This window comes from Drosophila rhopaloa, unplaced genomic scaffold (genome assembly GCF_018152115.1).
Source record: "Drosophila rhopaloa isolate 14029-0021.01 unplaced genomic scaffold, ASM1815211v1 contig_163, whole genome shotgun sequence".
In the NCBI taxonomy this organism is placed as follows: domain Eukaryota; kingdom Metazoa; phylum Arthropoda; class Insecta; order Diptera; family Drosophilidae; genus Drosophila; species Drosophila rhopaloa.
This window is the reverse complement of record NW_025335043.1, coordinates 467,166-491,270: the sequence shown is the minus strand read 5'-3', so window position 1 is coordinate 491,270 and position 24,105 is coordinate 467,166. Positions and strand designations below refer to the sequence as shown.

Sequence of the window (24,105 nt, the reverse complement as noted above, 5' to 3'; positions counted from 1 at the left end):
GAGTGAAAGAGAGAGATAGCGACCAATATGGACCATGGTTCGAACTTTGAATCCTTGACAAGTTCCAAAAATTCGGACTCTTCATGAGTGGAGATGGTGGAAAAGCGGGGAGAAAGCGGGGAAAGCGGAGAAAGGGTACCAGGGACAGGGCTGATAGATTGTAATCCTTGTGTGCTGCTTTCAATTGGCTCCCTCCTCCTGAAAAGTCCCCTCGTATCTCCCTTGGAGCATCCATACTGTCAATTGGCTTTGTGTGTTCGAGAGAACCAACACGAGAGTGCGAAGCTGATGGGGTTTGCTGGAGGGAAATCGAGGAAAGTTGAGCAGGACAGTAGTGATTCCATGGGTTTGTCCGGCTGCCTCTGTCTGTGTTAATTTAGTTTTGTTGTCATCGGGACAGGCTGCCCGAAAACAATTGAAACAATAACGAGACAACAACGGCAGCCAAGTTTCGGTGAGTTACAGTGAAAGTCAACTAAAGCGGTCAATTTAATTGCATTAATGTGTTATGCGTCACTTTAGGGGAGATGAACTTTAAATTACCTTACACATAGGAAAATTGAGCTAAAGTCATATAATTTGAATTCAAGCGGTTTTTTTTATTACTATGTGTGGTCGTTAAAATCTAAATTTAGACTAAAACATTATTAATTTAACAAAGTATTTTAGCTTTTTGCACACAAATAAAAATTTATAAATATATATGATACCAAGTTGTAATATTTCATAAATACAAAATGAGTTTAATTTATAACAATGCTAGTTTAAAACCCTACCCAAAACAATACAAAAGATGTAACTCTTAAAAGCAACAAAATGAAAAATGAAGATTCAAAATGAATAATAAACTATATAAATATTAATAAATTTATAAGTCTTATTTAAAGAGCTTCAACTTGTTGCACAGTTCGTGTTAATTTGTTTACATATTTTGTTCACTGTACGTCTTATTTTAGCAAACGAAAGCTTTCAATGTAATTTGCTTTTAACCCCCGAAAGTCGACAGCCTTGTAAGCCGCAAAATGCGTTTTTTGTTGGCATTTAGCATTTGATTAATTGCCAGACAGCTCGGAATAATGATAATGTCTCGGCCTCTGTCCTTTTGGCAGGTCTGGCAACCCCGAGCGGATCCGAGACCCTTTAACTTTAACCTGCCCTCAAGGCGCTTGGGGGTTGATTCTAAGAGATTTTGTGCATTGGGCTGGGTTGCAGGTGGGGTATGTAGGCGTCGGCTATTTCGTTAACAATAAATAACGCTTGAGACAGGCCCGAGGGTTTTTGTTTTGCCAGAGCGAAACCCCTCGAGTGCCACCTCCACCGACAAGGCGGAGGACGAGGTCCTTTGATCTGGTGCCAAGGAAGGCGAAGGAAAACGTGCGAAAACGCTTTAGTAGCCCGACTACGGGAAAGAGCCGGATTGATGTGGCGTCTAGTGGCGTCTACCTTGTTTGCTTTCCATAATGAATGCGGCTTGTGTCAAAAGGAAAAATAAGCCAACCAGCCAACGGGGGAGTAAAACACAGCTCCTTTCAGGAACTCGGGGAACTGGCAAAAACAGGATACACACATCACCGGCGTATCCTGTTCTGTCCTGGCAAGTTTATTGATCAAATATCGCATGTCACTATCCAAAGCACTCACATGAACGAGAAACCACAGGGGAGGCAATGAGATAGAGTTGGTTGGATACGAAAAGAAACCATTATCCTTCACTGCTCAACCATAAATGCCAACTAAAAATGTCATTTAAATTGTCGTTATGTCCTGTTTACTGTTCTCTGTCATTTGGCCAACTTTACCGCATTCCTCCACCCCATCTCGTATCGTCGCTTTGTTTTCTACGCTTCTGCCATCATCATCATCAACGTCAGAGACAAAAACTTCCTGTTTTTTACGGTCCCCGCGCTAACCACAGGCTCCAAAATGAAAAAAAAACGAGAGCATTAAAAACGACAAAAATAAATGGCGTAAATTATAAATACGTAAAAAAACAAACAACGAAAATAAAATGTGGCCCAAATATTTCAGAGGCAAATCAAAAATTTGTAAAGACACCAGCGGGGGATGATTTGACCCCTGAGGGGAGTGAACGGAAAAACACACAGAAATAATCCACGGGTTCGCACAGTGGTGAGGTGGCGAAGGAAGTTGTGAAATTTTAATTAGCGTAAACTTATAATTAATGCGGCAATATTAAGGGATAAGCTGGGTAATGGAATTCGGCTGATGAATACATTTATTTTCATTAAAGTGAATTTACACTGAGGCCGGGTTATGAAGATGGGTTTTAATGAAGTTTCCGGATGTGAACAAACTGGTTTATAATTCTTGTTTTAAAGAGCTCTTAAGTACATTTTTTTTGGTATTTTACTCTTGATTGCGGATTAATTTGGGTTTTAGAGCTAAAGACTTTACATATGTATATATGTACCAAGAAGAAAAAAGTATTAGTGAGTTTTTGAATTTCTATATTATAATAATAACTTTAATTATTATTTTGTCCCAACAAATTCAATACAATTTTTTATTGACCAAATTATATAAGGTCAAACTTGAGTACTCGAATTTATGAAAAATCTATATAAAGTTAATTATTATAATTTATAAATTGATCGATTGGTGTGCCTGCTTATATTTATAAATAATTCATTCATTATCTAATTAATTTTCATTAAGAAAACGTTGCTTCGATCATAAATCATTTGTTAGTTTAAGCCTGGTTTTAAACAAGTTTTGCTCCACTGTGCGTACCAGTAGAGCCACCCCCAACCGGGGCATCTAAAAATGCATTAAAAAAGTTTTATTGTTGCTTTTTTGTCCGCCCAGGCGTGCGTCGGCCATATTTGTTTGGCTTCCGTTTCCGCCGCAGTAGTCGTCCTCGTCCTCGTCGTCGTCGCCATCTTCCTTTTCTCTGTCCGCCGCCGACGGAAGTTGGCACATTAAAAAGTCCTTTGGATCCGTTGCTTTCCGCCGCTGTGGAATATCCTGGGGGCGGTAGTTTAAGAAACGAGGGGGTGGCAACGAAAGGCGAGTGTATAAACAACAACATCATCATCCGGCGCGTTCTTTGTGGTCATCAGCTGTTGCAAGGTGTTAAGAGCCAACATGCCGCTCCACAATGACCCTCATTTACTTAATGGTCAGCTCTAAGTTTTCCTCCTTTACCATTCTGTTTGTTTGAGAAAATTCATTTAAAATTATTAATTTTCCGCTGATGGAAAATGATTTTTTTAATGGCCCTTCATTGCCTTTGTGGTCTTTGTTGGGCGCAATTAGAAAATCAATACGCTGCACTTTGACACAAGTTAATTCAATTTGTCGCCGGCAGCCAAATGTAATTAATGGTTTCGTTTGGTTCGGTTTGCTTTTTGGCAGCAGCTGCCTAATGAGTTGAAATGTCCCCATAAAAAGCTTGGAAAACTTTTTTCTGTTAGCATTTATGGGGGGCAATAACTGACAGATTGCGTTGCCTGCCGCTTGATTTATTTTAACTGACATTTAAATGTTTTTTGATATGAGTTTAATTTTTATATTTGTTTGAATGCCACAAGCGGAATAATTAATTTGTTTCACTGAAATAATTGCCATGTTTATGGAAAGGACAATTTGGAAAATTCGCGAATTTCACAAAACTCTCGCTTAAGTGGTCCAATATATTGACCATTTGTTTTGTGTCGTTGGGGAAACGCAAAGTTATTCACTTTTATTTTAAATTGTACAAATTTTACTCTCTGTGAAAAACAATTGTTCCTATTCCTTGTTTTCTAGTCACATTGAACTTCTTAATTTAACTAACAAAGTCATTCGTAAAATGGGAATTTACAATTTGAAATGTTGTAGCCAACGGAGACATATTAATTAAATTGTAACGAATTCATGTAGCAAAATCAGATTTAATGAATAATTGCTGAACGGAATCATCAATCAAGTGTGGAAATCTGCTGTTAAGACCACTTGATGTTAATCAACATTACCATTAACTGGCTGATCCTAATAAGCCTTGTTATGTGTCATTGTGCCCACTTCAGTCTGATTGTTATGATGATTACCACTACCATCACGAAAATCTCTGTCCGGGCAACACTGCGTATGTGTAATATGGCTAATACCAACCACAGACAGCTCAAAAAGACCAAACGAAAGTAGCCGACATTTGGTGTGCTTTTTATGGGGTTAGGACAACAACAAAAAATGGCAAAACATCTCTAATATGAGAGTTTTATTTTATTACATTTTATTACACATAAGTTGGCAACAAAATGCGTTAACACATACACACACACACATACACAGTGGCGGCCACAAGGATTCACTGATAGACAGTTTCCATTGAAGCGGAGTTGGCAGTTTAGAGCACGTAGAACGTATCTCCATTTCCGCAGATAAACGCGTCCGTATCTGTGTGAATAGGCTTGGGATCTGTGTGGGTGTTTCCTTTTAACAAAATGTTTTGATTTCCATGGGAAGACAGGACGCTGCTAGTCAGCGCCAACTAATCTGTTATCCCTGAGCTGAGTTTCCTTTTTTTTTTGTACGTCCTCCTTTTCCTCAGTCCCTTCTTGTGTGCTGGTCTGTATGTTGGTTTTTGCTTTTTCAATTCATTTTATTTATCGGAGCATGAAAGACGCCTTCACACACACAGACTCCGGATTTAGATACAAATACAAATAGAAATCAGCAGATAATAAAAGAGCACAAAAAGCGGACAACCAAATCAAAATGAGAAATCGCCACCCAATTCCATTTTCTGGTGAGAAATACGAGAATCCGAAAAGCAACATTAGAGTAACACAAAGTGGGATATATATTTATCTGCTCCTAAACAAATTAGAATACTCGTCTGCACTCAAAGAAAAGAGTTTCTATAACTTCGCTCAGCTTTATTTTGTTAATAAGTAGTTTTAAAAATGTGAACTAATTTAAAAAACTTACTAACAAAGTTATTGAAAATTTTGTTTAATTGTTCAGGACTTTCAAAAATAAACCGGATCCTTTTAATTAATAGTGCATACATGACAACGTTCATTTTATTTTGTCGGTGTAGTTGTGAAGATAGTGAAGATATACTGGTCGAAATTTCAGGCATAGTAAACAGACTTTTAATCAACAACATACTCTGAAAACTCAGAGCAGCTGCACACACATTCTTGGGTTTATCTTTGAAATCGAAGCCGGCCTTCCACTCTCATTTGGCCTAATTGATATTCATTTTATGCATGCCTCTCAGCCTGGCCGGTTTCTGTTTACGAAATATGCTTGCATTTTGGCCAGCTCGGGCGCCTTATATCCTCATCAATTTTCCCCAGACTAATGGCGATTGTTTTGAGGCTGTATTGCTCTTGGGTTTTTACTTTTGTCATAGCATACTTTTCAGCGCCAGACTAATTAGTCGGTGTAGATGAGGTTGTCGGGTCGGCAAATTGAGTTGGAAATTCAATTTGGCAAATCACAAAACGAAGGACCCCCAAAAAGGAGAAAAAAACGTAGTCCAGAGCAATGCGAAAGGCATAAAAAAATTGTCGGCGACGAAACAAAGCACAAATAAAACAAAACAGCAGACAACGATCAAGTTGTTGGGGTCAACACAGAAAAAAACTATGGAAAATAACAACTGGAAATATTAGCTGTTAATTTTTCTGTAGAAGAAAAAAAATAGTTTTTAATTTTTTTTTTGGAAACCACTTGTGGATTGACTAAATAAAAAATTCGAAAATTTAATAAAAATTAATCTCTCCAGAGAAAACCAAAGTTTGTTTTCATCGGTCACATATTTTAAAGTCTTCAGATTGTTTTAGAATGGCTATTAGCTTAGAAAATATAATTTTTGTGGTACCCAGATATTGTTCCATAGCTATTTAAAATACTCAAAAAACACGAATTATCCTAACATTTTTTTCTGCGAAAAACTCTCAGCGAATGTTGACGACAACAAAATGAAGTTCACAAGGCTCCTGGGGAAAGGAGTGGGAATGACTGTAGTAGGGAGTCAGGTCTTAAAGGACAGCAATGAGAGCCCCGTTAGAAATGACAACAAGGATGCAGCTGCAATGCCTTCCCACGGCTATTGTTGCTTGCTATTATCCTGCCACAGGCAATAAAAACCACCGCCATCGTCGCTGCCTTTTTATTTTTATTTTCATTTTTCTTTTCTAGTTCCCTGTGTTGTGTAGCCTAGGATTTTTGCAACTTTCATGCCAGGAATTTCTCGGTCAGTGACATGGCCCAAACGACAGCAACGAAACGCGGCTTTTGTTGTATGTTGCAAGTTGATTTCTTTCCTTTTTTTAACGTTTCGATGTTGTCGTCGCCGTTGTTGTTTTCAGCTGTGTTGTGGCCTGTGGCGTTCGTTGTGACAAAAAAATCTGTTTTTGGTTGACTGCCTAACATTGCTAAATGTGCATGGGCAACGACAGCGGCAACCTCAACAGAAATAAAAAAAGTCTACAAAACTGAAGCTGACTTGCCGAGCTGCTAGTGTGTGGGTCTGAATTAGAAACAAAAATTCTAAAAGAATGAGTGGTGCAATGCCGAAGAGATGAAGGAACACTCATGTTTATAATAAACAGGGCGAGGGGGTAGAAAATTAGTTGAGAACGTAATTAAAATAGTTTTACAGCTAGCCATTTAGGTTTTAAAACATTTTAACTCACTGAAACTGCAAAAGAACTTACTTTTATTAAACTATACAATATTATTAATAATGAAACAATTCGTTTGAACTAGAAAAAAAAAACTAAAAAATTTGAGTGGTGATGAATAACAAAAGGCAATAACATTGATTTAAATTACAAAATTAAATGATTAAAAATTTAATAACTTTTGAGAATTGAAATATTTAATGCAAAAAATGCAACTCCCTTAATGCTTATGATATTTGATAGAAATTTAAATTTGAAATCTGCAATTACTAAGTAACAACAATTAAAGTTCATCTAATAAAATCTAAATATTTTTCCCAAGCTATTTTATGTGTTTGCTGAATAACACTTGAAAGAACATTTAAAAGACTAGCAAAAGAATTTCAATAAATATCTGTCAATAAAATAGTAATAAACGACACCAACACTTCCCCGGCCCCGTATAACCAACCCTCCTACGGCAAAGTCAAATTTACTTTTCATTTTCAAGAAAACTTTTCCACTCGAAGAACTTAATTTGGCCGACATTTTCCCGCAATTACATTGCTCCACTGTGCATCGACATTTATGCGAAAAGCTGACGTTCATCCCACAGCAGAAATAAAAAGCGGACGGGAAAAGCGAAGAAAAAACTTTGCATAGCATATTTGCACATGGCCTTTGGCATTGTTTTCACAGGCGGCGCGATATCAACATGCAAGCTGACTTTTTGTTGTTGCTGTTGGCTTTTTGGCATCTAAAATAGTTGGCGGCCGTCTGTTGTGGTTAGCATATTCAACTTGTTCTACTATTTTTATACCCATTTTGTGGGCTGCGCTCCTCCTTTTTGGCCATGTCGAACACAAACATCCAAATTGCTGAAAAGTGGCAAACCCGTGGAAAAATCTTTTTGTTAGCCGAGTTTCCCTAAGTTCGACAACGTCGTAGAATGTCAACTGGCTTGACTTTGTTTCCATTTATAGAACATTTTATTGCTATTTGGGATTGGCTTTGGGTTTTCCTCTCGTTTTCCACGGCTTCAACAAAAGTGTCAAACTGAAAAGTGACACTTGCAGCTGCTGGATGGAGTTTTCGCTAGCAGAATGGAACAGAACTTTATCAAAATGCAATTGATTTCGAAGCGGTGGCAACTTTCATTGGCCCAAATTGGCGTAAATAACTTTCCACTGGCAGCCAGAAATAAAATTTCATAAATTTTATTAGAAAATCTGCTCTACCCTTTGAAAGTTTGCTGAACCCAAACCTTTCAGCAATTGTAAAAAAAATTTTTTTTATCAATATCTGTCAGATTGGAAAAAAAGTTTGGTTATTAAATGGAGAGGAGCAAGTGAAACAGTTTTACTTTAATTGCTTTGCTTTTTAGTTATATTATAAATTTATTTTTATCAAGTGTTAATAATTTTTTAATTGAATTTCACAAAGAAAAGTAACCATGTTTCATAGAAATCTTTTAAATAAATAAAATTCACCCGCCCATCTCTTCTTCAACTGTTTGCGCTTGAAAAGAAATAAAAACAAGAGAGAACGCTATAGTCGGGTGCCCTGACTATCAGATACCCGTTACTCAGCTAAAGGGAGTGCGAGGGAGATGGAGATAGAAACTTTGATCACGCATAACTTTTTAACAAATGGTCCGATTTGAAAAATTTCTTTTACATTTCGATAGGTATTGATAAACACAATAAAACTGCATTTTTACTTTTCCGAAATATTTAAATTTTTAAAATCGTATATAAGCGATTGTGGGCGTTAAAGGGGCGTGGCACCATTTTGAAACAAACTTGCGCTGCGTAGGAACTTCTAAAATCTACATGCAAAATGCCAATCTTCTAGCTTTTATAGTTTCCGAGATCTCAGCGTTCATACGGACAGACAGACAGACAGACAGACGGACAGACAGACGGACAGACGGACAGACGGACATGGCTAAATCGACTCGGCTAGTGATCCTGATCAAGAATATATATACTTTATAGGGTCGGAAACGCTTCCTTCTAGCTGTTACATACTTTTGCACGAATACAATATACCCTTTTACTCTACGAGTAACGGGTATAATAATTTTTTCAATGTCCCGCAGTCTGGAAAAAACTTGTATTATTAAATGAAATTTTTGTCTTCTTTACTTAACTTTTGCCTGTTTAATTTGCTGACCGTCGTGTGTGCTTGGTATCGATAGCCTCTGGCCAGTTTACTGCCCGAAATCTCAGCCAAGTTCGGGGACTCAGTTCCGTTGGCAATTCGCAAACATTTTCCGGTCAATTTGTTGAAAGTTCTCCGGCTTCGATTAACTTTTGCCAGTGGGAGTTCAGGGAAAAGTTTCGCTTCCTATTCCTTCTCTTGCAAATAACACTCTCATGGGGCTGAAATTTAAAGTTGTTTGTCGGGTAGGTGTCTGAAATGTCTGGGCAGTAAGTTACTGGGTCTTATCTGCGCCCCAACTTTGTATTTATATATACCAGCTCCATAACCCATAACCTATATTTACTCCCACACAAACTTGAACTTCTCGTTTCGCTCGCGCTTCTGCTTTATTAAGTCATAAAAATCTGTCAGCTGCAGCTATAATTTTTTGTAACCTGAGTGTTGTCAGCTCATTCGACAGCTCGTAAAATGCAAAGAAAATAAAAGCATTCCTCTGGTATGTTTATTTGAATTTTTTCACATAAAATCTTTACCCGCTTGTCATTTATAATTTGAACATCTGCGCGCGTAAAATGTTTAAAACGTTTTAAATTTAATCATTTTGCTAATTCGTTGAAATCTCGTTGACGCGTGTGTTATCGTTTATAAAAAAATGCAGAGCAAGTGAATTTTTGTCATTCCGGGAACAGGGTAAAATATAGCTTTTCCGGGGAAAAATACTGCTCTTTGGCCTCCACCCTAGTTTGCTTATCATTTTGAAAACATTTCACATTCCAAAGCTTAAATTCAATAACAAATGGGACGATTTTTTATTTGTTGCCAACAACAACATTCAACGATTTATTTATGACATAAAATTATTACCAGCCAAGCAGAAACACCCCCAATTCCCTCAGCACAACAGCTATCATAATTTTTGCCCTGTCAAAGTTTGCAACAATTTTTCACGATTTTGATGACAAAAAACGCGCAGAGACGACGGAGGAGAAGCAGAGAAAAATGCGTTTCAATATTGCATTCGCTTCCCCTTGGGAGAAAACGAGAAAAATAGGGGATATTACTGTGGGAGGTTGTTATAAAATATATATATAATGCAGCTGCTGCCCGCAATTTTGTTTGTTGCTTTTACAAATTTTGCATGCCCGCTTAATTATATGGGCCGATTTCGGGCATTAGATGATATTATTTATTATTACAGCTCTGCGTAAAAACTGTGCGGCCAAAGCAAACTATCATTGTAAATTAATTTTTGCTTTTATTGCCTTTTTGTGTTGCATTATAATTGTTGCACTTTAATAAAGCCATCGTTGCGGGTCGTGGAAAAGGACAAAAATGCACTAAATCAACCATAATTCACTTTAATTTATTTTTGGAGATAAACTGCAGAGAAATTGCAACAAATTTTTGTTTATTGTTTGATTTAGATGTTGAAATTAAATTAAACGAAACTACATAGCTAAAATATATTTAAAATTGTCACTAATAACTGGTGAAAAATAATTTTAGTACCAATCGACCTATTACATTGTATTTGAAACCTTATTTAAATTAATTGCTGAGCTTTTAGTTTATGAGTCTCCTCGGCGATTATCTTTTTACATTAACAGCTTAACTATTTTCTTTTTCAATATAGGATTAATGATTTGAAAATGTTATGGTGAAAACATATATACAGTTCATCTCAAGCCTAAATCCTGTCTCTTTTTGTTTTGAGCCTTTCTCCACGCTTCTCAAATATTTGCCTGAGTACTTCTGCATGGCATATTCTTCACCCTACTTTCTACCAACTACAGCCGATGGCTAAAATAACAACAAAGACTTGAAATTGTTTAGTGCCTGAGCGAAAACTTGCGGGAGGGGGAAAACTTTTCGCCAAGACTGAAAGGCGGGAAAATGTTGCACTGGTGACGGTTGCCCCTCGGGTTCTCTGAGTCACTGCTGCGGTCCCCGTCAAATATATGCAGAGTGGTCGTCTAGTGAACAACATCATAATGGCAGAAATCTCTGGGCACATTAACATAATCGGGCAACGGGCCCAGGAACGGTGATGGCTCTGCTGATGCCGCTCTGATGTCTGGATGCTAGTGGCAGTGGCTGCCAGCGAACAACATCATTTTCATTTGCACCGAGAATTTTCCCAATCTCCCACCGCCTGCGGCAACGACAACAAAAACAACAGTGCCGGGCGAATGGGTCCGCGATTGTTTGGCGTTGGCGGAATAAACAACGCGACGTGTCCAGTGCAGGCGAAATTAACGAGAGGGAGTGGCATTGGACAGGCGGGGTAATGGGGTCCAGCAACGACAGTATACGACAGTTTGAAACCCGCAAAGTTTTCGCTTACCATGCACTGCTCCCTTTTGCTCTGACCTCTTGACACTGACGAAAAAAAAGGGTAGCTTGAAAGCAAAAAGTTTTCAAAACTTTGTCAAAAAAAAAGTTAAAAGCCATTTCCTAATTAATCAAATTAAATTATAAGAGTTTTTGCCAGCTCGAGGTCAAGGGTCACTTTGAATCGACCTATGTCAAACCACAAAAATGACTTGCTGAAGACAACATTTAATTAAAAATGTTTAGTAAGTCAAAGCATTATAAGAGTTTAAAGGATTTTATGACAAATTATAGAATGATTACTTTCTTACTTAATTGTACTGTAATTTTAAATTATAAAAGGAGACAACTATATACAGAACTTAGAGTAAATTATGTAGGGATAATACATTTAAACAAATAAATTAGTATCACATTATTCGAAATAAAATATTATTAGGTATTAGGGATTTATAACAACAATTATTATATTTGTAAATATAAGGACATAACAAAATAATTATAATTTTATTTTTGAATGCTGCCTTTTGAAATTGGTAAGGCCAGGCCCAATATTTACGCAAAATTTTTATACCCTTGCAGAGGGTATTATAATTTCAGTCAAAAGTTTGCAACGCAGTGAAGAAGACATTTCCGACCCTATAAAGTATATATATTCTTGATCAGCATCACCATGAGAGTCGATTTAGCCATGTCCGTCTGTCCGTCCGTCTGTCCGTCTGTCCGTCCGTTTCTACGCAAACTAGTCCCTCAGTTTAAAAGCTATCTGCTTGAAACTTTCCCAAAAGTTGTCTTTATATTGCAGGTAGTATATAAGTCGGAACGAGCCGGATCGGGCGACTATATCATATAGCTGCCATATAACTGAACGATCGGAAATGCCATAACTTTGGTGTTTTTAAAGTTAGGAAGTTGGTTTTTTTATGGGTTTTATATTTGGCCACTGAATCCGACATACCAAATTTCATAAGGATCGGCCGACTATATCCTATAGCCGCCATATAACTGATTGATCGGAAATGCCATAACTTTAGTGTTTGTAAATCACTTCTTATCAATTATGGTTTGTTATGGTTTCTTTTTCGCTTTTATAAAAACCGCGCCATGTGCGTATAGATTTCTTATCATGATTTTAATTTGACATACAAATAAACCAGATGTTGGCTAAACAAATCTTATTCTGCCCAAATATTCCATAAATTTAATCTCTAATTTTTTATGGAAGCGAAAAGAAACCATATGGTTAATTTTTATGTCAAACTACAATCAAATTGGATAACAAGTAATTCCAGTAAAATAAAATAATTTTATAGATTCTGCGCGCTTGGCTGAGCAAAAGTCTTTTAAAATAGCATTCTTTACAAATATAGGTTTGCCCCCAGTTTATGTTAAAAATGCCTGTTTTAAGCGGTGGGCAAACGATTTTTTTTTATTCTTACTTGTTAGGAGATGGGCAAACATGGTCATATTTGCAGGCAAATACGTTAAAAAAAAATTGGAAAAAGTCAACTTTAATGTTTTCGAAAAAGTTCAAAAATTTTCAAAAAGTCCATATTTTCAAAACTAAAGGCTTGCAAAAAAAAAAAAAATGGCAAAAATGGGCCAATGATTATGCTATTCAAATTTCAAAAATTCGATTTAACTCGACCAAACTTCTTTGAGCTAATTGTTTTGTAATAACTGCAAGGGTATATAAACTTTGGCTTGCCGAAGTTTGCTTCCTTTCTTGTTATTTTAAGGTTCTGAAGATTTTAACAACACTTTTTCTCAGTGCTTAGTTCTATCTCCCTTTCGCTTGCTCTCGTTGTGCACGCGCATAAATCAAAACAATAAAGTTCAAGCGAAACAATGACGACGACGATGATTATGATTATGACGATGATGACTTCACGATGACGACAACATCGTTGACGTTTGGACAATGTTGACGTTGCTCCGGTGCCCCATTGTTTTGCAATCCACTGCTGCCCCATTCCCCATGCCAAACTCCTCGGTTTCCATTCTCGGCCCAGTCCCAGTCGTAGTCCCATTCCCAGTACCCTGTCCACTCTATTGATGCGCTGCGACAAATTATGTCATTGAACTGCACTCGCCCTGGTTTCTGTTGGTCCGCTGGTTCGTGACAAGCTAGAAATGAAAAATTACACTGCCAAATGCCGAAATTCTCGACGATGATGATGTACGAGGCATGCCTATGAATAATATTTATTTGATGCAATTTTTCCAAGCTGTATATTTGCCTAGTTGATTTTTGATTCGCTGGCAGAAGCATAAGCGAAACTAGGACAAACAGTTGAGTTTGTATACCCCGAAGAGTTGTTTATATTGGAGAGAAGATAAATTGCGAAACTATAAACATTGATTTTGGAGCAGATGCAGATTTTGTGCAAATTTATTAAGGCCTAAGGCTCTGTTAAGTTATCAAAAATTAGCTTTAAGCATTTTCGCAATTTAGATGGCCTTTAAAATGATCATCCAATATGCGCCACAAGGCCCAAGCAATATGCACAAGTGAACTGTGATCCAATTCCTCAGTTGGCATTAATTCAACAATTATTAATGGCCATTAAGCAAACTGAAGCAACAACTCAAGCCCCCAATGAGAGACAATGTCTAATGGATAAAATATTTTTATGACGCTCCACGCCATAGACGAGACATACCCCGTAAACTGGGCCATTATTTATTGCTTTTACATGAGGCAAGGCCAAAAAGGCCGTGGCAATAACTCGCTGACGGAGCAAATGGATGGAAAAGTGGAAAGCGGGGTGGTTCCGAGTGATAAAGCTTTTTGATGGGCCACCGCAAAAGGGAATGAGAATGAGGGGGCCGGACAGGACTGGCAGGACGTCACAGGACCTCCGCGGCGTATCCCCATTGGCCATCGTGTGACGGACACTTTGCGGATGACCCGAGCTTTTGTATATTAATGAACATTTCTCTCCGCCAGTCGCCTCGATCCGTTTCGCCTCCAGACCTCCGAGGCCTCTCCGTCGATTATGCGGCAAACCACTTAACCGTGTCCTGGATACACCGCTCAATCCTGCGTCTCCGTCCTGTTTGTCCCCCTCACTCCGTTGATGTTCATTATGATAATAAGTGTGTGCTGGGTCTCGGTCATCGAGGGGTTAACGTTGCGTGCTTAAATGTCACCAATTGCTTGTATCTCAGTTCTCAACCGATATCGGTTTTCTATAAATATATTATACCTATATGCACTTGAAAATAAATTGAAATAATTAATTTATTTAAATAATAGCTATGTATGTTTGATTTTTGTTAATTGAATATTTTAAAATATTATTTTAAAACAACTATCTAGTAATTCATCGACTTAAATAATTATCTTAAAAATGTAAGGAATTTACATTTTGACTTTACAACAAGTATGTTTGGCAAAATTCTTTCCTTCATTTTTTATTTCTTGAATTTCAAAGACCTTAAAATATTATATATTTTCCATTCTTTGTAATACCTTCTTACACTGGATTTATACAGTTTTCGAAAAGGTTTATTTACATTTTACTTATTTGTGTCCAAAGTTTCAAATTATATAAGACAAAACCGATATTTGCTAAATTTTACTGAACATAAATTTAGTGACTAAAATATCTATACGCGAGCCAGAGATCTAATTTGGATTTCATTTAATTTTTGTAAAGGACTATGTATTTGTATAAAATAAGTAATAAGCTTGCTTTAAGTAATTTCCTATTTTGATGGAAATGCTCTGATCCGGATCACACTTATCGTTTATATGAATTTTCCAGAGTGCATATAAAGGTATTTATTTTATATGTGGCCGCACAGCCTGCCTGCATGGCTGTGGGTTTGTGTGTGTTTGCTCCTCATAATTATGCAGCTGGCTTAATTATAAAACGTTACTCTGCAGTTAACCTGGGGAATTAATTTATACAACCAACAACAAGGCGACAACAACAACGAGCCCATGAGAGGACGACCAGGCTGGGGGATTCCCCCATTACAGGGGACGTTCAATCACAACGCCAGTTTCAGTTTCAGAGTTTATAGCGTGAGGGCGGCGAGTACGGGTTTCCATTATTACATTGAGTCCGGGTTCATTAACTAATTTTAGCGCACACAAATAGCATAATAAATTGATGAGAAAACCGGGGGGAAAGTGGGGGGCAGGATTTGCATTTGTGTGTGTTACCATAATAGACGAAATTGGGCTTATATTTGCATGGGTTTGTTTAGGCCTAGGACAATGTGGCGCTTCCAGGGGGTGAATATAATGCCAATAGTAAAGCTTTAAGAGCAAAAAACTATTAGGCCAGCAAATTGTGATGAGGCAGCGATTTTCTTAACTATTATGACTTGATTAAAGAGAACCTCATTTGCTTTTTGTCTCCAAGTTAATTGATACTGCAATTATCTCTAATGGCTAAACAAAGCCATTAACTGATTAGGATTTATTGAAGTCACTGCTTCTAATTTCTTTACATATAAGGGTATTTTTTTTGTCAGTGCAAAAGGCACAAGCCGATTAATTGAATTAACTTGGTGCTGTTGACATAGCTCAAGGTTTTTCCCATCTATTCGCCCCGCGTTCCGGTGGCATTGGAATCACTTCTAGAGCTTCATTTGTTTCCATCCGCCGCTTATCGCGTTCCAATTGATTGCACACTTCAGCCGTAAATATGTAAATAATTATACAAATGAATAATAAATAGGAATAGGCACTGCAAATAAACAGGTCTTACTTTTCAGGTTGATAGATAAATTAATAACATATAGTCTTAGAACTTGTAAGTTGCAACACATGAAAAACGATTATTTAAAATATTAAAACATAGACTGTAATTTTCCATTTGCTTTTTCCTTTAATGAAAGAAATTCTTACTTGATAATTTTAGTACCTTCTGATTATGTAAATGAAAGCTATCAATTTATAAACTGAAATAAAAACTAAGATGTTGACAATTTTCTTATTTATTATATTGTATTTTATTTTTTACTATGGTTTATTTTCAGAGATTTAATAAGATCAATACTTAAACCAGATTTCGTTCGGTACACAATTGCACAATACTTTACGATGATAAAAGAATAAGAGTGAGCGGACAGGGAACTGAATTGGGCTTGACTTTGTTGACTCGAATCTCCAGCGGCGCACAAATTGGGCCAGCAATTCGTTTTCTTTTAATGGACGCCCACGTGGCCGGACTTCGTTGCTCCTCCCTCAATCCGCCCCCGGATTGCCAAAGTTTCATTTCCCTCTTGTGAAACCATTGAATCACAGGGTTATTGTCAATGTCTGCAAGTGATTTCGGCTCTCGGACTCTTCGGCAGGGAAACCGAAAACGAGCCAAACTCATCCACATGCCGTTTCGACCGCAAAACCAGAAATCCATTCTGTGGCCTGGAACACCTCGTCCCCGGAATATCCCCGATAAATCCCCCAAATGGTGCAAGTGCAACTAACAATTTGGCTAAGATTTTGGCGCGTGGGTTTTCAGTATGGTGGCCCACGCATTTTGCCTTTTGGTTTTGAGCCACACTGAGTGACAGTAAAGCCTCAAATTGCAGACAAGCAAGCCTGTTTTCAGGGGCTTGGTCCAAAAGGGGGCGAAGTTGGTAGTGCAAGTCATAAGCGATGAAGCTGCGTTGGTGTTGGCTTTCCTTGCTGTTTCGTTGTTTTCCCTCGGTTTTTCGTTTCGGTTCTTTGTGTAATTGACCGGGCGTGTAACTGGTTTTGACTTGTTATTGGTTACCATCTGCGAATGTTTCATGCAAGACTCAACAGGCTTTATAGTGGTACTTTCATATCTGACCCACAAGCAGTGGGTGCAAGGGCAGGAATGATTTGGGGAAATATATCAGTAACTTTTGTTTTTAATTGGAGGTGTGTGGTTTACTCAGAATGCATTTTACATTTGTATAGCTTCAAGAATCATCTAATTAATTTAATTAAATTAAATTGATTAAAAGTACAAATTGCATTTATTGTATTTAATAAAAAAAACTTTAAATTGTTTGTATATTTTAGTTGTCAACAAATAATAAGCATTTGGAAAACCTCATACCTATAATTTTCATATTTATATAGCATAAAATGTCTTTTTAGTTTATCTTAATCTTTGACGAAAAATGCAGACAACTATTTTAAAGATAATTTTAATTAGGTCTTCAGGGTCCAAGTAAAATATATATGTTATCTTGAGTTATTTCTTTTAAATTATGTGGGGATCATTTATATGCAATACACACACCGAGACTGCAGCCAGCGCCCGAAATAGAAAAATCGTATTTCCCCTGCGATTTTCCACTCACAACCCTCATTAGTAGGAGACTTGAGCGCAGGGCAGACAGTTTTTCAATTGTGCAAATTGCTCACCAGAGCCACAGCCTCAAGTGTGCAGCACTTGAAGCCTGAAGCCCTCAGATTGAGATTCCCCCTCTCAATGCACCACCTCCAAACTCCCCCTCCGTTTAGCGAATTGAAATAAAAATCAAAGTGAAGTAAAATACATTCAAACACTTTGGACTGGCATTTTATTGGTGCCTGAGTATTTTTAGACAAAACTAGGTCAGTCAGTCTGACAGGCCACCTGCTTTTGGCCCGCCCTCTTCCCCTTTTTGGCCCAAATCAGCACAGAAAATCTACAAATGAACATATTGCAAGTGTCCCCTTGAACAAAGTTTGCTCTTCCTCCTTTACGAAACATCGATTTATGGCTGCTGAAAAATATCAAATAAATTGTCACTTTATATAAAACTTGTCTGTTTCTGCTCTGCATAAAGTGCATTTCAATGTTTTGCTAATTAACCAATAACAACTATACAATTGTGTGGCAAAGAAGAGAATGTTTTATGATTTGCTATGCCCACTTAAGTGTTTTCCGTTTGTAAATGAAAAATGTTAGCCTGCAGATGAAAAGAGAGAGTGAGAAAAGCTTAAGGCCAAAAGTGAAGGAAAAACAAATATAAAAACCATTAGGCAAATGTACATGGATAATTGACATAAAAAAGGAAAACCAGAGAGCTGCACAATTAGGGGGAAAGTGGCAGGGGAAAATGCTGGGAAGAACAGAAACACTTAGGATACACTTCGGTGACACTTGACATTTGCCGAGTGAGAACTGTGGGAATAAGGAAAATTGAGTTATAAACAAAAGAAAAAGTTAATATGGAAACTGTGAAAGAGATTTCAAACATGAAATAATTCACTTTCCGAGAAAAATTATGTTTTGAGATAGAAACGATTTACTAATTATTATTATTTACTAATTATAATTATTATTAATTTACTAACATCTTATAAAATGAACTCAAACTTGTTATTTTTGTTGGGAATTAATATTGCTGTTATTTATATTTAAAAAATAAAAATAAATATAATCCTTTTTATAATGTTAAATTTATTGTAATCGGTATAATTAAACGAATAAAATCAGCAAATAATAGTTATACAAAAAAAAATTTATTTGTGAGCGTTGGCCTTAATTAGTTAACTCATATTCAATGTCTCGAAATGAAAACTTTTTAATAATGCTGAATGGGGAATAGTGCACTAAAGAAAGGTCAAATTGATTAATTAATTTTCCTTTAATTGATATTGTGTTGCTGTCAAAAAGTGAATGAATGCTGTTATTATTGAATATATAATTTACGTCAAAATCTGGCTCGAAATGAATTAAATTTTCATTGAAATTTTCTTACTAAACTACAATGGGACTTCATAAGACTCAAATCACTCCCAGCCAAGCTATTAATCTGTTAGCTCAAACAAATCTAAGAACAAACCTCAAATATACAGAATGTGTCAATTTAATTGTCTTGCCTAACTGATTTATAGCAACATTAATAATGAAGAGTCGCACACAGAACATTGAAAGAACATTAGACGATGGAAATTCCAAGACAAAGACACACAAACAGAAAGGCGCTAAAGTGTGAAAAACTCATTAAGTTACAAATTTGTTTATAGGTGTATATACACATTCTCTTTTATTTTTCGGGAGTGCGGAGGAGTTGTAAATTATGTGCTGCCCACGCATCTGGCGTGGAATAAAAGGGGAGAAATCTAAATGAAAAAGGCAATCAGGCATGGCGTCATGTAATGGAAACGCAAAAGTCACATTCATCAGTCAAAATAATAACCAGACAGAAACAGAAACTGGAGATTTCAGACTTGAGGTCTTGTCTTGTCAGTTCGGTTAAAGCCAAAGTCATTTGTCCAGACCTATTTTCCCCTGCGTGTTCGTTTGTTTGTACACGTATTGTAGCCTGCATTCAATTTACTAAAGACAATTGATTTTTTTGTTATTATTGCGGGGCACAAATTGAAAACGATTATCAATATGTTGGGCAATGACAGGCGGGGTCAGCGGGGAACAGGCATGAATGCGCGAAAAACTAACAAGGGGAAAGAATAAAAAGAAAATACTACAAAAGTGGAGGGAAAACAAAGCCACAACAAACATTCGCTGACTGATAAATGGCCAGCACAAAAGGCTGGCAAAAGGGCCAAAAGCGGGGGTGGCAGCGGGTGGTATCTCGGGGGTGCCCTTCATTGTGTTACCCAATGTTGATGCTACTGCTCTTTGCCACACGCTTCGATGCAATTTAGGGAAAAATATGCTGAGGGAGCCTCGCATCGCCGCTCCACCTCGAGGAACGTAAACAAAATGTATCGTAAAATAAATAGTTTTTAAAACCGTTCTTCGAGGAGGGGAAAGAGCCAGTACCAAGTAAAAAAAAAAGTGTGAAAACTTTAAATCGTTTTCTCCCCCTGCCGTAATGAATTCAAAGTAAACATAAAACACTTTCGAGAACTCAAACTGCTAATACGGATAAACTGTGTGAAACATGTGTGATTAGCCAGATATTGAAAAGTGACAGCAATAGCGAGGTGAAAATAAATGCTGAAATGAATTTTAATTATGAGTAACATTACACAGTTGCAGAGAGAAAAATACTTATGGAATCTATTTATTTAAAATATTTTCCTATGAAAAGTATAAGAAAATATTGAAACAATATAAAAGCCTTTAAATCAAGTAGCATACAAATATGTTTATTAACTCTAAGTAAATGAATATTTGTTTAAACGAATTATCAAAATTAACACATCACTTCTTGAAATAAATAATAATTTTCTTATATTTACCAAACAATTTTAGATTGTGAGACTGCCTGACGAGCAAATCACCAGCAAACAAATAACAATTGAATAAAAAAAACTTAAGAAAAACCCCAAAAAGAAAACCCGAATGAAAGACACAGATAGACTCGGGGGCAGGACAACTTTTGGTTTGTCTCGCTTGGTTTCCCGGGCAATTGAAGAGGAAATTAAACAAGTTTGCCTAACGAAGAAGCGCAGAAAGTTTTTTGCCAGCGCGCCTTAAAGTATGCGGCATCATCAGAAGGAAAAGAAAGGAAAAACCCCTAGCAAAAGCTTTCCCGACAACAGCCCCAACTTTTTCTTTCAGCCACTGCTTGAGTTTTCTGCTGCTGCAGTGGCAGCAATGAAAAGCGGGGTCACTGGGCGTTGTCGGAGTAGGCGTAGGGCGGGGGCGTGGCAGCATTGTCACTGCTGCCGCTCCTAAACTTTTTGAATCAATTTAAGTTTTGACATTTTAATGATAAATTTGTAACATGCAGAGAAAAACAAGGGCAAGGAATGCCAGCAATGGATGTTGGAACCCTCGCTTTCCGCTGTAATTCCTGTTGCGGCTCCTTCGGAAGAATCCAGTTTATAAATTGCTCTAAGTGTTTCCCAAGAAAGAGGGCAAGCGGTTTGCTTATGAAGTGAAATGAAGTTCGAAGTTGAGCGTATAAATTGAAAAACTATGGTTAAGTGAAAGGGTTTGACTTTCTCTGATGCAAATACTTCACACGCTTAGATTTGCTTTAAATATTTATGGCTTTGCTTGAATGTTGAGGGATTCAAAAGTGATCAACGTTTTTTTATTCAATAGGGCGTTGGTAATGCGGCGACGAGCGGCCGCGTGAAAAGGGGGAACGGCAGGGGGTGCGGTAGCGGCGGTTGTAGCGCGATCCTGACTTGCACTGCGAGCGGGAACGTGAGCGGGAACGGGTGCGGGAGCGGGAGAAGTTCAGCGAACGGGAGCGGGAACGGGAGCGGAAGTGTGAGCGAGAGCGGGACGGCGAGTTGTGGCGTTGGCGGCGATTCACTGGCGAGTAACGGCGGTTGTGGCGCCACGGAGCCTTCAGCACGCTGTCCTGGAAGGCGGACACCATGATCCGCTTGCCGTCGATCTGGCCGCCGTTCATGTGCTTGATGGCGCAGGCGCAGTCCTCGGGAAGGGCGTACTCCACGAAGGCGTAGTCACGCCCCTGGCGTCCCTGGTAGCGGTTCATGGGAAAGTCGACGGCGGTGAGGGCGCCAAAGTGGCCAAAGATCTCGGAGATGTGCTCCTTGGTCACCTGGCGGGTGAGTCCCTTGATGTGGAGACGCACAGTGCGGACGGGCTGGCGGAATCTGATGGTGGGCTTGCCGTTGCGGTAGGCCACTTGGCTGCCCTCGGCGTCGGGATAATCAATAGAGTCATCTCTGGTTCCTCCACCACCTCCTCCTACTTCTCCTCTTCTTCCTCCTCTTCTTCCTCCTCTGGTTCCTCCTCTGGCTCCTCCTCCTCCGCCTCCTCCTGATCCTTCGAAACTACGATTACGCTGCTGTTTCCACTGGTAGCCATCACTCCGCTCATCATCCCGCTGACGCTTTGGTGCCGGACCAGTGGGCGTGGTAGGTCCACGAGGCGGTCGCTTATTGTTGGAAGTCCTTATCCTGCTGGTCTCCGGATTCTTGATGTGCTCCTTCGATGCAGGTGGCTTGCCGACGGTGGGGGGGTTGACATTGGAGTGGCTCGAATGGGGATTAACAGGATTTGCCACAGCTTTCGAAGAGGAGCTGGCTACCGGGGTCTTGACCTGGGTGGCGGATTCGCTGGCCATGGCATTGGCAAGGGGTATCTTTGTGGTGGAGGATCGGGCACCGCCGACCTTGATTTTGCCTTTTGAGGAATTGCCCATCGACTGCTCTTCACTGGGCATGGTTATGGCGGTTGGAGCGGCAGTGGGAGTGGCGGTGCTCTTGGTGACGGTGACGGTCTTCGACTGGAAGACGGCCTGGTTTTGGCTGCTGGTGGCCGGGATGAGGTTCTGCAAGCCGGAACCGGAGCTGCGCACGCGCGTCTTGCGGTGATGATGCTCCATGGGCACCGATTGGGGAGCTGGCTTGGCCACCGGAGCATGAGCATGACCATGAGCATGACCATGGGCATGAGCAGGAGCTTGAGCAGGAACAGGAGCATGAGCAGAAGCAGGAGCAAAAGCAGGACCAGGGGCAGGGGCCAGAACGGGAGCCGGCACGGGCTGCGGATGCGGTTGCGGTTGCGGATGCGTGGCGAGGACGGCCGGAATGGGAGCCGGCACGGGCAGGGGAATGGGGCCCGGTGTCTGGATGGCCTGCGCGGGGGCCTCCTCCTTGATCACAACTGGAGCCTTGACGGAGGAGGAGGTGGCGTCGCGACGCCCCTTCCTGGAGGAACGTTTCGTGGAGCGGCCGTGTGCGGAGCGATGGTGGCGGCTGCCACGCCCACGACGGCGGTGCGAGTGGCGGTGGTGGTAGCGCCGATGGCGGTGATAATGCCGGTGGCGGCAGCACGAGAGCTTCGGACGATCCGGCTTCCTGGTAGAGCCCTCCGGATCCTCATCGCTGTCGCTGGACGAGGAGCTGCTGCTGGTGGAGCTGGAGTAGCTGGAGGATGCGGTGGAGCTGAAGCTGGAGTCCGAGTAGCTGGACTCGCTGTCGCCCCAATCGCTGCTCTTCGTGGCGATCGAGGGGGTGGGCGACCTGTCCCTCACCTTTGGACCAGCTCTTCCTTCTCCTTTTCCTTCTCCTCCTTCTTCTCCTCCTCCTTCTCCTCCTCCCCCGGTGGGGATTACCTCCATGCGATCTTTGCGCTCCTTGCGATCCTTCCTCTGCCGCTTTGTGGGCGGCTCAACTCCGACCTCTGCCTTCCTCCCCTTCTCCTTGGGCATCTCTTCAACTTGATCTCTTACACTGTGAACAAATTACACGTTCAGGCCTCGGTTTTCCCCACTTTTTTTTAATTTTCCGGAGCTGCTGCTGAGTTGCTCAAACGTCGGGTGACTGCTGCCAAATGAAATTGGGGAAAGGGTAAATGGCGACAACTGTCATTCAGGAAAATTCAAAGTGACCAGGCAAAGCTACTAGATTGAAGGATCTGGATTGCCACCTAACAGTTGGGATAGAAACTACACCTCTGTGCTAATGAATTGCTGAATCTTTTAACACTACTTTTCAATCGATTAAAAGCGTTCTAATAGAAGTAAAAAGGTATCATCTGGTAACAATCAAAAGAAAAATACTATTTATCGAATCGCTGTCTATAGTACACGAATTTCCTTAATACTTATTATTTAAATAAGTAGTGGAAATATATTTAAAAAATTTATTTTTAAAAATGTTTTTAAGGCAGAACCCAGACACCCAGTTTGGTTCGGTGACTTATATACTGCGTGCAAAGGAACGAAGGGGGTGTGCAAAGTTTCAATTCGATATCTTTAAAACTGAGAGTTCAACCAATATAATTTACAGAATATTCTGCAAGGGTATATCAACTTCGGCTCCGCCCGAAGTTAGCTTTCCTTTCTTGTTATATAGTTGAAACAACCACAATATGTAAAAAATTAAAAAGAAACAAGGCAATTAAAAAATTTAAACATTTAAAAATATATATATATAGCAAATTATGACACATGCTTTTATGTATACTTTTTCCCATGCTTCAAGTCATTAAAGCTGCTCCTTGAAATTCTTATAATCCACCCTCGAGAATCACATTAGTACATATTTATCTGTTGTATTATCGGGGAACACATGTTCGAGTGCTGTTTATCGAGGACATAACATCATGACAAACATCGTTGGCCATCTAAAACTCATTATTGACTCATTTCGCCGGGACATAAAGCGCCC

General features: G+C 39.3%; 1 protein-coding gene and 1 pseudogene across 1 annotated transcript in view; one reads left to right on the top strand and one right to left on the bottom strand.

Moving 5' to 3' along the window:
• LOC108054026 (bifunctional heparan sulfate N-deacetylase/N-sulfotransferase) overlaps positions 1-24,105 on the top strand; it is a 68,443-nt gene that overhangs the window by 15,143 nt on the left and 29,195 nt on the right. The gene's annotated exons all lie outside the window — the stretch shown is intronic.
• LOC108054025 lies at positions 21,018-23,237 on the bottom strand (annotated as a pseudogene).